Source organism: Melospiza melodia, chromosome 28 (genome assembly GCF_035770615.1).
Source record: "Melospiza melodia melodia isolate bMelMel2 chromosome 28, bMelMel2.pri, whole genome shotgun sequence".
Taxonomy (NCBI): Eukaryota; Metazoa; Chordata; class Aves; order Passeriformes; family Passerellidae; genus Melospiza; species Melospiza melodia.
In genome coordinates, this window is record NC_086221.1 from 4,624,538 (window position 1) to 4,638,452 (window position 13,915).

The window sequence follows — 13,915 nt, forward strand, 5'->3', positions numbered from 1 at the left end:
CTCAGCTCCTCTATCAGAACACACTCCCAATTCCTCTACCAACTTTTCCATTTTCTGTAATGAACACGAGAAGAGAATTTGCATTGTGATCATTCCTCCCAATCTCTGGATTAACTTCCACTCAGCCAAACATGGGTGAGCTTCCTCCAGCTGTGGTGTAGGAATTGAATATCTCCTCTGGAGCTTGGGAGAGCTGGGGGTGCCCAACTGGAGAAGAAAAGGCTTCAGAGAGAGCTCAGAGCCCCTTGCAGAGCCTAAAGGGGCTCCAGGAGAGCTGTAGAGGGTCTGGGGACAAGGGAGGGAGGGACAGGACACAGGGAATGGCTCCCACTGTCAGAAGGAAGGGCTGGATGGGATATTGGGAAGGGATTGTGGTGAGGCCCTGGCACAGGGTGCCCAGAGCAGCTGTGGCTGCCCCTGGATCCCTGGCAGTGCCCAAGGCCAGGCTGGATGGAGCTTGGGACAGTGAAGGTGTCCCTGACATGGCAGAGGTTGAACAAGGTGAGCTTTAAGGTCCCTTCCAACCCAAACCAGTCTGGAATTCCGTGATCTCTCTCCACTCACTTCAGCCCTGGGAACAGCTCTCAGACAAGTTTACACAAGTTAACAGCGTTCTGCTTCCTGCAAATGTAGAAGTGTAAAAGCTAAATATTCTTTCAGGTAAAACAGACACCATCTTCCACTCTGAGTGTTTAATTTCAGCTGTTTGTAACTGTTCCTCACACTCACATCAAAGCACCCCAGGACAGGCAGGGGAAGAGGGTTGCTTGTGACGCAGCTTTTCTCATGTAAAGACTTAGCATTACAAGGAAATATTGAATGTAATGCACACACACATTTAAATAAGTGTATCTTAAGAAAATAAAACTTGTTAAGCTCATCCCATCCCTTTATACTTTTACTGGACCTCTGAAAACTGTTTGATGCTCTGTGGGTCCCTTTCTCAGTGACCTGACACCTCTCTGAAGTGCCAAGATTTTATGAACAGCAGCTGTACTTGCCCATGTTGCTTCCAAACCCACAAAGATTTCAGAAATAAATGAGGATTCATCAAAAGCAACATTTTTCCTCGAAGGCTGTTTCTTCTAAACCAAAAGAACACAGACACTTCTTCTCAAATGCCTTGTCTAAGACTTTCAGCAGCACAAAGGACACAGATTCCAGGAGGAATCAGCAGAATCATCTAACATTTTTGGTTGGAAGGGACTTTAAAGCTCATCTTGTCCCACCCCTGCCATGGCAGGGACACTTTCCACTATCCCAGGATGCTCCAAGCCCTGTCCAGCCTGGCCTTGGGCACTGCCAGGGATCCAGGGGCAGCCCCAGCTTCTCACAGAAGCTCATCCAAGAGATCATGGGAGACTTTAAACTGTGGTAAAAGCAGAGAAATAACTGGATGCAAAGCAGTAATTAGGATTCATTAATCCTGTGCTTACAAGTCTCTTTATCCAGCTGCCCCTCTGACTCCATAGCACATCCTTTCCTCACCCATAACACTCCAACCCCTCACCTGGCAAAGCAAGAGAAGCCTCAGCTCAGGGAGGGTTGAGCAAGGCTTTCCTCCTTAAATCTGAGCCTCCAAGCACTGCTGAGGGAGGAGGGCTCACCTCTGAGCACAGCAATGCCCTGGGATCTGACATTCCTCCCTGCAGAGCTGCCACACCTTCTCCAGGAGCTGCCTTGGTGTTTGTTTGGGTGACATGGGAACGTCAGGGAGGGCAGACAAGCTCCTGCTCCTTCCCAGGGATCCCAGCCTGTCGCTGTTTCGGCTGTTTTAATAACCTGGAAAGGCTCGGGGTGGCCTTGGGCAGCCCACGCTCCAAAGGACAAAAAGAGTCTCCAGGTTTTTTCTCGGTCTTCAGTGTTTATTAGTTTTTTATCTACAAGATTTTCTCTCGGCCCGACAGAGGTCTGCACAGCAGCCAGCCATGAGCACACTGAGAGCCCCCGGGGCGGTCACCTATCTTTATACTCGAAGTTACATATACAATATTTATCATTTTTCCCCAATACCTTTCACCCTTATTAACCAGTGCACTTTTAGTAATAACCAATCCCAAAGTGCCAACATCACCACAGAAGATGGAGGCCAAGAAGAAGAAGAAGAAGAACAGGACACCTTCCAATTCCTCCATCTTACTTCTCTAGACCCCCCTGTACAGAAATCCTAAACCCTGTGTCTCACACTCTAATTAACTTATCCCTTCACCATTTACCCCAGTGAAATCCTCCCATCCTCATACAGGTGTTGTCTCCTGTGCAGGATCAAAGTCCAGCCACCAGACACTTCTGGCAACATTCCAGGACTCCCGAGCCCCCCAAGGGTGGTCTCGGTCACTCTGCACATCAGTCCTGAGGTGCTGAGATCCCACACCAGCCTGCTCAGGAGGAACGAGAATGTGGGACAAGGGGAGGATTTCAAGACAGAAATTAGTGCTGCTGATACAGATTAGACACCAACACAATGTTTTGTTGATTACTGTGTCCAAAGGAGCTTTTAAGAAAATACAGGCAGTTTTCTTAGAACAGTTTTAAGCAAAAACAGGCAGTTCTTGCCAAGAAATACTCTTAGAGATGCTCGACACAAGCGTGCACTAACTTTTAAGTAAAGAAAAGAGAAATCCTATCATTTTATAGCTCTCATCTGATGCTGTTTACTGCAGTCACAATGAGCTCTAAGGCTCTTTCCAATTTTCCAGCACAAAGTCCTAAATCTGAGGATGTCCTAATGAGGCCAGAGGAATGCTCAGCACTGGCACAGCCTGGCAGTTCTGCCATGGACCCTGAGGCTTTGGCCAAATCCCCAGGTCAAGGTTTGCAGGAAACATCTGAAGAAATTCTCCCTGTGTAAATGAAGACACACTTTGGCCTGTGGCTGCCACCATGTGCAGAATAATTTTTCTTGGAGAAAAACAAAGCAATCTGCATAATCCTGGCAAATGGGAAAGGCAATTTCAGCAGTCACATCCAGCATTTTGTGCTGCAATTTCCTAAAGGATATTCCAGGCAATTTTAAACACACATCCCCTCCCAGAATCAATCTAGCACTGAAGGCACTTTGACTCTGTTGGGAAGGAATTTAAGGATTTTCTGCTGGTGCTAATGAAATATGAGGATAAGGGTGGTCCAGGTTCAGAAAGCAGCACATCCTCATGGCAGAGAACTTGATTATCTCAAGGCTTCTCTGCCTCCTTGCTCTTCTTCTTTCCACACATCTTTCCTTTTCCCAAAGGATTTAAGGACCAGTCTCTCCAGCTGGCTGCCCTCTCCTGGATGGAATCAAAAAGTGTTTGATTACTTCCACTTAGATAAAATGCAGTGATCTGCTTTTAATTTTTTTTTCCTTGGGTCTGTGTAATCACAAAGGTTCCACTGTGCCAGAACAAGAACTATGAAATTCTAAGGGGCTGCTTCATAATCCTCAACAGAGCTGCCAACTTTTTTGAGAGTAGAGTTTTTAGCCAAATTGCCTTTTATATATATATTTTACAAAGTTTTAAATTTTTACACTTCTTTCCTGTATTTACCATTGCCTGAATCCCACTGCTGCTCCCTTGTAAACTACTTAATCCCTCTCCTCAAACACGCTGGAAAACATTTCCATATCCCTTTGTTGCTGAATGTAAGCGTGTTAAACACAGAATATTTCACTTGGAAGGGCTCTTATATAATCTTTTCCTCTGCCTCAAGTCAGGGTCAAATATTTCTTTGCTACTCTCAACCAGCGCTTGGCTGACCCCAGTTTCAGCCAGATGATAACGGGGACTGCACGGTTTTTGTAGGGACCCAGTCCACTCCTTCCCCAGTTAACCATTAGCGTTCCTACAGGTTCGTTCCCCGCTCTTGAGAGGAGCAGAGGGCTCTGGAGATGATTTTCCCACCGGGGAGCTGGGAGTTTCCCTGCGGGAGCCCTCATCTTTAAATCGAGGGCAAGGATTAGGATGCAGGGAGGGAAGGCAGAGGACAAGCCCCCCTCGCTGAGGGATTCAGTCGCTGCCAGCGGCGCGGCCGAGCCGGAGCCTTCTCGGGGCGTTGTGCGAGCGCTCTCGCAGAGCAGCCGAGGCTTTGAAACTTTCACTGCACATCTGTGCATCCCTGCCTGCGCTCGGCAGCCGGCCAAGCGCTGAATTCCTGCGAGCCCGTGCAGCTCCCACACGTCCACAAGCGCTAGGACCCAGAGGGAGCCGGCTCGCCGTGAATCAGAGCGGAGCCCCGAGCGCTGGATGAGGCTGCCACGGCAGCGGCGATGTGAATGGCTCACGGGGGCCGGGGACAGCGGTGTCACAGCAGCCTGGACAGCCTGGACAGCCTCGGCGAGCCTCGGGCAGCGCTGCGGCTCCCAGGTGAGCGAGCGGGGCGGGAGCGGCACCGGAGCGCGGCCAGAGCCTCCTCCGGAGCGCTGGGATGCGCTGGGATGCGCTGGGATACACTGGGATAAGCTGGGATAAGCTGGGATGGGATGTCTGTGCAGCACGGAGCGCTCGCTGCTTGCTGGGGTTCGAAAATCGCATCTGCTCAAGGCAGGTTCGGCCGCACGCACATCTGGAAGGTGTTGGCGGGGCAGCTGTGGATAAGCTTAGGGCTTGAAAAGCGTCTTTAGGCAGAGCAGGCTTAATCTCAGGGAAATGCAAGTGGCCTTACTCTTTTTATCCAGGTATATGGGAACTTAGTTTTATTTGCATTCTGCGGCAGTTGCGCCTATATGAAAATTCTTTGCTGGCTTTGTTCTGAATATTGAGGCTTTCTTATTTCCTTTTTTTCCCCCGCCCTGTGATAATTCTAGTCTAGATAAAAACTCCTTTCTTTCTTGACTAATATAAATAAATAGGAATTCTGCTAAATCCAAGCGTGACTGACCCAAGGCAGGATCCTTTTAGCTGCAGACAGAGCAGTGCTTCAGCAGAGACCGTGTATCCTCTGGGATGTCCACTTGGGAAAGCTCACGACCTCCCTGCTGCCTGTGTGTAGTGACAGGATGGAGCTGACAATGTTTATTGATTTATAGCTGGTGATAACACTGTTTGAGCTGAGACACTGCTCACAGATAAAAACAGGGACCCCAGGCAGGGAGACAGAAGGAATTTGTGTGCTGAGAACAAAAAGTGTTTGTGCTTCGGTTCTTTCTTCAATTTAAATTCTCCTTATAAAGCTCAGGAAGTTTTAGAAAAACACCAAAAGTGAGCGTGCTTGTCAGGCTGGTTTTCCAAGTTGTCACAACTTGGAAGATGCACTGTGGCTGTTAGACAGATAATTTATGGATGTTTTCATGCATTAGAGTCTCACTATAAAGTTTTTGGGGCACTTTTTTTGCTAAGCCAAACTAAAATGTGACAATTATCTGCAATAAGACAGAGAGGGAGCTGACTTGTCTGTACATTCCTGCTTGTGGCACTTCTGAGATGGTTCAGATATTGTGGAAAACAGGCTTTTAAAATCCCCCTGCCAACTGCCATTTCAGGCAGTTTTGCCTGAAATTCAGAGGGTTACAACATTTTCTGCACTTCCCCAAGAGATTACAGGGATGGAAAGAAGGGATTTGACCGATTAATCAAATATATTGGAGAGCTCTCAAGTATGATAAGAAGGACTCTAAAGGCCTTAAAATGTATTAATAATCATAGATATGAATCATTTTAAAACAAATCTCAGCGAGGTCTGGAGAGGAGCCCCCTGACACATGTGTGCAGAACCAGTGATTTCACAGCTTGATCAATCCCAGCCACTCACCCCGGAGGGATCTGGCCCTCCCAACAAGGTGCTAAAGAAAGTAACTCTGGCTCTATTTCCTCATCCTTGTAGCTCAGCAGTGCCCCTTTTCCCCACCAAAGTCTGAAATTATATTTTTAGCTGTCTTCATATAAGTTCAGTGGAGAGCTACAATGAACACAAGCATCATTTTAACCCACATGCTAAATAAACAATTACTTCATAGGGTAACTGAGCAGCCTGTGAAATAACCACAAGATATTAATTGAAAAACTAGTTTAGTAAAAGTCCTAAAATACATTTCAGATTAGCATTTTCAAGCATCTTCTTCAAAAATACCTAAAATACATATTCAGATTACCATTTTCAAATAAAGACATCTTTATTTATTGGGATGTCTAGAACAAGGGTCAAATAGAACACATTAAAAACTAGAATGTTTCAATCAATAGAATAAAGCCCATAAATTATTTCCCTACTGCTCCATGACTTTGGCCATATAAATGTTTCTTTAAGTACAGATTCTATTAATTGGTTTTCTGTTTCCTTAAAAAATGCTTTTAGGACTAACAGAATATTGAATACATACTAATTAGCATTATTGACTTAAATTAAAGGCACTTGGAAAAAATACCGGTAATTTTAAGAAGTTAAGAGAAATGTTTGATTTTTTTTCATCTACATTTTACAAACAAACTGCTGATAAAGAAAAGAAAAAGATAAAGGGTTACTAAAACCCATGGCTTCATTCCAAAAGATTCAGTGCTGTAACAGCAACAGTGAGCGCTGGATTGGTGGGGTTGGAAATGTTTGTCAATGCCAAATGTGGGGCCAATAAAAGCCAGGGAAACTCAACCCCTTCCAGCCCAGCTACAGCAACGCTGACCTCTGCCGGCAGCTGCTCAGGCAAAGGATTTGTTACACCCGAATATTTATTAAATCTCATTCTATTCCCTGAGAAAGGGGCAACACAGAATTTATATCGTGGAAAGAAAGAAAGTAAGAAAGAAACTTGTCCCAAAGCACTGGAGATGGAGAAAGGGCTGGAGCACCAGGAGGGGCTGAGGGAGCAGGGAAGGGGCTCAGCCTGGAGAAAAGGAGCCTCAGGGGGGACCTTGTGGCTCTGCACAGCTCCTGACAGGAGGGGACAGCTGGGGGGATCGGGATCTGCTCCAGGGAACAGGGACAGGACAATAAGAATTGGCCCCAACTTGTGCCAGGGGAGGGTCAGGTTGGATATTATGGAAAATTTCTGCCCTGAAAGGGTTGCCAGATTTGGGACTGAGGGCAGTGCTGGAGTCACCAAACACCCAAAGTGTTCAGAAATGCCCAGGTGTGGCACTTGGCTCAGTGGTGCTGTGTGGATTCAATCTTCTTAGAGGTCTTTTCCTACCCGAATGATTCCATGCTCCTGTGGGAGCAAAAGGCCATCCACCAACGCTCCTACAACTGCATTCCTGCCCTGGCCAGAAGGAAATTCTCCCTGTGCTGGGTCTGACCTGAGCAGGGTCACAGAGGCCAAAGCATTTGGGAACATTTCTCCAGCCAAAGGCCGGGGACAGATGTCCTGTGGGATGTGTTGTGGCTTTTTCTCTCCCCACAATGCCCTTTGTGCAGCTCCACAGAATTCATTAAATATTTGTGTGTGTGTGTGTGTGGGGATGTGAATTTATTCACAAAAATTATGTGGTCAAGCAAAGCAAGATCATTTTTGCTGTTGCCAAGAGATCGCAGTATCAATCACTGTGAGTTATGTGCACTCATGTGTGCCCAGGGCCACCAACACTAAAGGAATCTGGGGGAAAGAAGATCTCAGACCCTTGATATAAACTCACCCCAACCCCAAATCCTGGGTACTGCTGGTAGTTCTGGTCACTGGTTACAAGGATAAAACAAGAAAAGTTGCAGGATGATGAAAGTCTGGAACGTTTTCTGTATTTAGAGAAACTACAGAGATTATGATTTCTAAGTCTGGAGAAGAGATGGCTGAGCAGGGGTGTGAGGGAGATATTTATAGTCACAGTTGTCCTTAAGATGTAGAGAGGAAATGGCTGTTGTCAAAAACCGAGGAGCAGGAAATAAAACTGGCAGGTGGCAAAGTGGAGGCAAACAAAACAAGGTGCTCCTCCCTCTGGGCATAAGGAGCTCTGGAATTCCTCCCCATGGATATGTCACAGGGCTCAGGGAGCACTCAGGCACACTGAGAGCAAAGCTGCTGCCTGTGGCTCCATCAGTCTGTGCTTCCAGAACCATCTCTGGGTGGGAGAGCAGCCCAAGGATTTGCTCCCCACATTTCCCCCACTCCCCAGGGGCTGCAGGAAGCAGAATTCCTGACCTGCTGCTCTAATTCCTTCTCCTTGGTGCTTCAGCTGTCAAATACTCCACCTACCCCACCCCAAAAAGGTGACTGTGTAGTATTTGCTGTGGGTTGCCAGTTCATTGGTGAAAGAATGGCAAAAGGTGAAATAGCATCCCTCATTTTGGTGTTTGCTCAAGGATTTGGTGTAGGCCAGTGTTCATGGATGTTACCTCTATAGAAAGACATCAGTGATGAGATTTACAGTGATTTTCTCTCTCTGAGACAGTGGAGAAGGGCCTGTGAATCCTGGGGCATCCTGTGAAATTCACTGAAATGGGGAAATACCATTTTATCTCATCTCAATGTGGCCTTCATATGGAGCTGGCATCTTATTTGAAAATTTTTGCTGAACTCAGTAAAAATTCTAACAGCTTCCTCTAAAAATATTATGCACAAATAAATCTCAAGGAAAAAGCAGCAGGGCAATGCCTCATGACAATAACCTTTCACTCTGAGAACTGCATCACCCTGAGAAATGCAGCAGGGAATGGCAATGCCAGCAGAGAATCCTGGGTGCCAAGAACCTGAGTGCATTGGCAGAGAGCTGGGGAGTCACCAAGGACATCCAGAGCTGGCTCCAGCAGCCCAGAGTCAGAACAGCTCCTGGGAGAGACACTGAGATCACAGCAGGGCTGAACAGCAGGAGAAAATCAGCAAAGTGCTGCTCAGTCCTTGGAGCCTGCACACAGCTGGAAGTTGCCCAGTGCAAGGAGAAATCAGGCCCTGAACACACACACCAAGGAGGCTCTGCCATAATGTCTAAATTCAAGCTGCAGCAGGTAGTTTGAAATAACATTTGATGGCTCTTCTGCCATCCTTTGAGCTGCCCCAGGCCAGTGGTGACTGAATGAAACACCTCTAACTTTTCCTTATGCTGGAGGCAGCTTTTATCACCTTTCTCCTTTATTCCCCCAGGCTCCTGCATTTCCAGCAATGCTTTGAGATTTTATGGCACAGTGCTTGACACCACCAGGTGACCCAAATCAGGATGTAGCAGTCACACATTGTCGCTGGCATGGGTTTTATCACATAAAATTCCAGGATGGTTTGGGTGAGAAGGGAATTCATCCCATCCCACCCTCTGCCATAGCAGGGACACCTTCCACTGTCCCAGGTTGGTCCAAGCCCCATCCAGCCTGGCCTTGGACACTGCCAGGGATCCAGGGGCAGCCACAGCTGCTCTGGGCACCCTGTGCCAGGGCCTGACACCCTCACAGGGAAGGATTTGTCCCCAGTATCCATCTAACCCTGCCCTCTCTCAGTGTAAAGCCATTCCTCCTTGTCCTCTCTCATGGACGTGACTTCCACATTTCACAGTGGCATTTCCTGGAGGAAACTGAGAGTTGGTGAAAATGCACCAAGGGAAATGGTGACAATGCACCAAGGGAGATGGTGACAATGCACTAAGGGAGGTGGTGACAGTGCACCAAGGGTGGTGGTGACAGTGCACCAAGGGAAATGGTGACAATGCACTAAGGGAGACGGTGAAAATGCACTAAGGGAGGTGGTGACAGTGCACCAAGGGAGGTGGTGACAATGCACCAACGGAGAAGGTGACAGTGCACCAAGGGAGGTGGTGACAGTGCACCAAGGGAGAAGGTGACAGTGCACCAATGGAGAAGGTGACAGTGCACCAATGGAGAAGGTGACAGTGCACCAAGGGAGGTGGTGACAGTGCACCAAGGTAGGAGCTCCCTGGCCTGGACTTCCATCCAAACCCTGACACAATTTCCGTTCAGTGTGAGAGAAATCAAACCTGCAGTGATCAGACCACTTGAGGTAGTTCAAGGCTTCTTTAATTCAGTTTTCTAAAACTGAGCATCAACACTGGTTCCAAAAATTCTTTCTCTCATTTATCTTCCTGGCTCCAAAATCCAATTTCCTGTCCCCATGGGCTCCATAACAATGTGCCAATAAAAGTTCAGATTCTGCTCCTGTTGACTTGCTAGGAATCAAAATCCTAACTGGGGTTCAAGCACAAAAGACAGACAGAAAACAACCAGAAAGTAAAACCAGTTCTTTGATTTTTTTTTTTTGGGCCTTGGTTGACGTATTATTGACAAAATCACAGAATAATGGAGTCATTAAGGTTGGGAAAGACCTCCAGGGTCAGCAGGTCCAACCTTTGACAAACACCACGATGCCCACTAAACCATAATGACCATTTATGTTATGCAAACATGAAGCTCTTCCAAGAATAAAATCAAAGGAATTAATTAAATGAATGACTAAGGGATAAAATGAATCTGGTTTGGAACTCAGGGCTGGTCATTTCTTTTGATCTGCCATATTTGTGAGAAATGTTGCTGCCTTAGAGAGGATGCAGTGAAAATTGCCTTCATTAACTTCTTAACAGCCCAGGAAATTTATAAAATTACACAGATTTTGACAGTTCTGACCTCCAATGAGTAAATTAGGGTAATACAGCTGGGAAGCAGATCATGTGTTTGATAATTTTCTATTTGCCAAGTATGGCTTTGCAAGGTGAAAAACTACTATTTTGATTTTTCCAGTTTTTAATCACTTTTATTTCCTCTGTTGTAGAAGTAGAAAGGTGATTTTTTTGTTGGTCTGGTTCACTGCTTCACTTTGGCTGTTTTATTTTGTTCCTGACACAACCATATGTGATCCAGGCTCTTTTTTTTTTTAAAAAAAAAGAGTTCTTCAGGAATTTTTGTGATGGGGATTTGCCAGGCACCTCATTGCTACGTAATACTTTGATTATGATACATTTAAGAGTTTTGGCTCACAGAATATATGTTTTTCTATTTTGAAACATAGCTTTGCCAGGCACCTCATTGCTACGTAATATTTTGATTATGATACATTTAAGAGCTCTGGCTCACAGAATATATGTTTTTCTATTTTGAAATATAGCTTTTCTTCTTTTTTCTTTGACGACTTTCTGTGCTGGATGAGTCAGGTATGAGAAAAGACCTGTGCTTGTTCACAAAGAGCTTTGCCCTGTGGTGGATGACACAGCCTGCATTTTCCCAGTGCATCATTTCCTGCCCATTATTCCATGATCCTTTTGGGACATTCTCTGTCCCAGCACCAGGCCAGCCAGGGGTTTGGGGTGGGTGCATTCCCACAGCCATACAATCTGTTTATGTGAATTATTGAGACTTTGCTCACCTTGCTCTGAGAATCTTCTGTTTGCTCCTGCCAGAGACATCAAGCCTTTCACCTGGTCATTGTCTTGTACTGAGAGGACATTGAAGGGCTCTCTCTGAAAAGGAATAAGTTGATTACTCTTGTTTCTGCTCAGTATAAGCAATTTTCTCCATTTCCCTCAGCAAAACTGAAGGAAATCAGAAACTGATCACAGTATCTGCATTTCTTACTTGGGAGGAAAAATTACATGAAGTGTGTCAAGAGAAACAAATCAGCACAGAACAAGCCACCGAAGCGAGGTGTGCGTTTATTTTCCACATCAAAAATCTTTTCCATCCCTTCCCTCATTATTGGGGAGCAACCTGGTCCAGGGGAAAGTGTCCCTGTCTGTGGCAGGGGTGGAATGGGATGAGCTTTGAGGTCCCTTCCAGCCCAAACCATCCTGGAATTCCATGATTGGTGCTATCAGTGCTCTGAACATTCAACATCCACGTTTCTGTTCTGCCTGGATCCAAACACTCCCTGCCCAGTCCCTCCTGCCAAACCTTCCTCTCATCATTTTCTCAGGCACAGGCTGTAAAGAGGAGAGTGCAAGGGGTCACTGCTCAGCCTCACATTCCAGGACACTTTATCTATGCCAAAAGTGTGAGTTTCTGGTTTTGGCAAAGCCTCCAGAATCCAAAGCATCAGAGGGAGTTTGATCCGTGAGCTCTGCCTGGGTGCACGTTCCTGGTGCTGGGCAGGGCTGTTCTAGAGACCATTTCTTTTTTCTGTGTGTTCTGAGAGAGAAAAGTGTGTGGCCCTTTCCTTCTCATTCCTTCCCTTCTCTTTGAAAGCAAAGAAATTAGAAAACAATTTAATGACCTGCAGAATTTCTCCCCTTTGTTCAGGATTTCAAATTTTTTAAAAAATTTGAGTAATTTGAATTCAGTCTTCAGCACTTGCTTGTGCCATCACTTGAAAGCCAAAGGAAATGCTTTCTGTGAAAATAACACCTCTCCTGTGCCACAGGAAAACTGATGTGAGGTTTAAAGTTTAGATTTAAAGTTCATCTCTCTCCCTTTGAATTTGCAAAAGCTCATTTCCAAGTGACATGTATTTAAACTCTGGCATTGTGCACAGAAATAAAATACACACCTAATCAGCAAAACTCCCCTCTGGTTTTCATTTTAAGCAGGGAAAAAATGATCTTGTGAGGCTTAGACCTTGATTATTGCTTTGAACCTAATACTAATGCAAAGGAACCCCAGAGAAAAGTTGAAATATGCAAAATTCAGTCACAATAGGCTTCTTGAAAAAGATGGTTCAGTTAGAAATCTGCTAGACATATGTTATTTTAAAAAATTGAATAAAAAGCCTTTTTTTTGCGTTAGACAATGTAAAATTTTCATGTATTCATCATCTGAGGAAAATTGTAGCAAAAATAGACAAATACCAAAGAAAAATTTATTCCTAATGCCACAATTATGTCAATAATCTGTGGAGTCCCACTTTTCAACAGCATTTAATATTTTCATACTACAAATCACATCGGGCTACAAATGTCATCTTCTGTCTCCTCCTACTCCATCCTTATCCATATTTTCTTCCTTCCAGTTCACAATAAAACTGCTTTTTTGTAACCACAATGATTCTTCCTGACAACTGATTCACCACACAAAAGCATTAACAAATAACACTGTAATACATACAAGGTGCACAGCAAATACCCAGACAAGGAAAATACTTGGTTACATATGGGGTGAAGTGTTATAATGACAGCTAATTTCAAATCTATCAGGTTATTTGTACTAATTGATATTGGCACAACCCACATGGAAATTCAGATTTGGGAGTTTTCTGGATGTGTTTTGTGGAGCTACAGAAGGTGTGAAGCCTGTGGCACCTGTGTTCATGTCCCGCTGCACAAGAGTGATGGATTTTGAAGTGAAATCCGAACCAGAATTATGATTATGTGGGGAAAAAGATAATGGAATTTATTACAGAATCATTAAGGTTGGAAAAGACCTCCAAGATCATCAAGCCCAACCTTTGCTTGAACACCACCACACCCATGAAATCATTCTGCAGCCCCTGTTGTGACCAATGCCCCACAGCAAAGGCCAAACCCACACCCCAGGGCTGGGGGGTCCCAGCAGGACCTTCCCAGGGCATCCCAGAAACTGAATGAGTGTTGAGGAAGATGAAACAGGAAAGCCTTATAAATATGATTGACTGGCAAAAGATTTTGAGAATATGGAAACTATAAGGGAGACTGAAATGAAAGCAAGCTCTGAGATCCCTCAGGTACTGAACAACTGGAAAACAATGGTGTGGCCAGCTGAAGGTGATCCCCTTTTGATGGAACAACACCCTCTGCTTGCAGACAGGCCCAAGGGTCAGAGCAGACACTACAGCTTGGCAGAAGGGCCCAAAGAGGAGTTTTAGGGTTTAAAATGTAACACAGTGTGGTAATGTAATGATTCTTATAGGCTGTATGGAAATGCTGTAGGATTTGTATCTTGTACTAGATTGGTTAGTGAGAATCAGAATATTCAGTACAGAAGAAGATTTATGGTATTGTAATGGGAACCTTGCTCTCTCTCTCATCCCCTCTCCCCCTCTCTTCTCTCAGCCCTGCCCCAGCTGTGGCTGGCAGCTCCCAGCAGGGCCCTGCACCCAGGCCCTTTGCAATAACCCACAAGTTCCCAGCCCTGGCTGCAGAGATCTCTCCTCTCCATCCATCCCCACCGTGCT

General features: G+C 45.5%; 1 protein-coding gene across 1 annotated transcript in view; it reads left to right on the plus strand.

The window, feature by feature from the left end:
* The first annotated feature begins 3,794 nt into the window (after nt 1-3,794).
* NGF (nerve growth factor) overlaps nt 3,795-13,915 on the plus strand; it is a 28,137-nt gene continuing 18,016 nt past the window's right edge. The window contains exon 1 of the mRNA XM_063177810.1: nt 3,795-4,343. The gene's annotated coding sequence lies outside the window, so the exon portion shown is untranslated. The remainder of the gene's footprint in view (nt 4,344-13,915) is intronic.